This window comes from Oratosquilla oratoria, chromosome 8 (genome assembly GCF_046742065.1).
Source record: "Oratosquilla oratoria isolate Oo_2021 chromosome 8, ASM4674206v1, whole genome shotgun sequence".
In the NCBI taxonomy this organism is placed as follows: Eukaryota; Metazoa; Arthropoda; class Malacostraca; order Stomatopoda; family Squillidae; genus Oratosquilla; species Oratosquilla oratoria.
This window is the reverse complement of record NC_134784.1, coordinates 43421671-43424170: the sequence shown is the minus strand read 5'-3', so window position 1 is coordinate 43424170 and position 2500 is coordinate 43421671.

Below are 2500 nucleotides of genomic sequence, written 5' to 3'. Positions count from 1 at the left end.
TAAAAAGAAACATAGGAAATGTGTGCGTGCGTGCGTGCGTGTGTGTGTGTGTGAGTGTGAGTGTGTGTGTGTGTGTGTGTGTGTGTGTGTGTGTGTGTGTGTGTGTGTGTGCGTGTGTGTGTGTTTGTTTGTGTGTGGGGCTTATATTCTCCATGAGTATCTATAACTATATGTATACATGTAAGTAGATGAGATTTAATGTGTATATATATATATATATATATACATATATATATACATATATGTATATATATATAATATATATATATATGTATATATATATATATATATATATATATATATAATATATATATATATATATATATATATATATATACCCTATTTGTTCAACTGTAATAATTCTCTGAGTTGTGTAACTTCCATACCTAATATTCTCTTTCACTCTCCTAGACTTGGCAAATAATGATCCTACAATCATTTAATCTACTCTGTATTTTTTTTCAACCTATCTTCACACTGACCTCATATAAGCCCCGTTTTTCCTCCTATACTCCTTGTCACCTGTTGTAATCACCGACCTGGTTCATCTGGTCTTCATCTGATTTCATTTCAACCATGCTCCACCCTTCCCAACACTAACTTCTCCCTCCAGTTCGTCACAAATCTTCTTCTTTGCTTCTTTACTGTCAAAGTTTCATCCATTCATCCCCTATGATCCTTTTCTATTGCTCTCATCTGTCTACTTACCTTCTCTCTCTCTCTCTCTCTCTCTCTCTCTCTCTCTCTCAGTCTGTTTATCTGTCTTTCTGCCTTTCCTATCTGTCTGTCTGTCTATCTGTCTATCTGCATATCTCTCAATCTATCTGTCTGTCAATTTGTCAGTCAGTCAGTCAGTCTGTCAATTTGTCAGTCAGTCAGTCTGTCTGTCTGTCTGTCTGTCTGTCTGTCTGTCTGTCTGTCTGTCTGTCTGTCTGTCTGTCTGTCTGTCTGTCTGTCTGTCTGTCTGTCTGTCTGTCTGTCTGTCTGTCTGTCTGTCTGTCTGTCTGTCTGTCTGTCTGTTCGTTTTCTACCCTTTTCCTTCTTTTAAAGTCTAGCTCTTTTCTTCTTTCCACTCTCTCGGTTTTTCCGTTTCTTCTTGTGTTTTTACTCTTCATTCTCTTTATTTTTTCCCGCTCTTTGTAATTTTTGCAGTTATTAATTTAATTTTCGAACTTTATTCCGCTCTTCCTCGGGAGTTTCAAAAGAATTTCTTCGATCCAGTTCTTTTTTCAGCTTCTTGTTTTTGGTTTTCTTTATTAGACATTCTCTTAGTCTTCAGGTCACACTACTCCTTTCCTCCTTTACTTTTTGTTTTCTTTTTCCTTCTTCTTCTAATAATCTTTTTTCTTAATTCTTCTCCATCTATTCCTTCCATTTGTTCGATTTCTTCTCGTCTTATTCCTCTTATCCCTTTTAACTTTCCATTTCTTCTATCTTTTCTAGAACTCTTATTCTTTCTACACATTTCCCCTCGTTCTCCATCTCCTGCTCTTTCTCTTCTTTCTTATTTCCTTCTGTCTCTACATTCCTTCTTCCTCTTCCTATTTTTCTTCTTTCTTTTACTCCTGTTTTCCCTACCCTTTCTCCTCCTCCTTCTCCCCGTCTTGCACTTATTCCTAATCTCTCCCCTCCTCCTCTTCCTCCTCCTCCTCCTCCTCGTCCTCCTCATTCTAGTCTTTTCTTGAGTGCCATACGCAACTGGCCATTGCGGCTTCTTGAAGGACTCCCGGGACCGAGTCCCCTCCAGCATCGCGGATTTTTCTTGCTCGGGGCGGTCGTCTAATTACCGACAATAATGCAATTACAGCGAACGAAATGATCAATTAATACGAGCGGAACGAGGCTGCCTCCCTTAGGTTATTACCCTAATAAGGAGACGCGGTAAAAATACCAGCCGGAAAATTGGCGAACGTTAGGGAAAAACGACCGTTGGAGGTGGAGGCCCGCGGGAAAGGGAATGGGCGGGAAATTTGAAATTGGCGCGAGACGGAGGAGCCAATGAGATGGGAGGATTAGATTAAACGCCAGCTAACGGTTTTGATGAAGAGAATTACGACAGGCTGAGGGCCACGGGATGGCAGCCTTCGTTTAAAGGATGCAAATGAAGGATGCTTGGGAGATCTTCTTTTCTCTTCAGACGCGCTGTAACCCAATAACTCATGCGCGTGTTTGGAAGGTATGAGGGATTAGCAGACGGGAGGTGGAGCAATCATTTCCATCCATTAGTCTTCCGCGCAACTTATATTGCTATTAGAGCAATTCCACTTTTCGATTTATCCTTCCTCTCCCCTTTCCTCCTCCTCCTCCTCCACCTCCTCATATTTTTCTCCTGCAAGGTCGACTTATCCCCTTCTTCCAATCATAATCATCACCTACAGCTTCTCCTTTTCCCCTTCTCTTCCTCTTCCTATTCTTCCTACTCTTCTCCTACAAGGTCGAATTGTTACTCGCTACTTCTTCCAATCATAAAACCTCCTACAATTTCTTTCCTCCTCCTCCT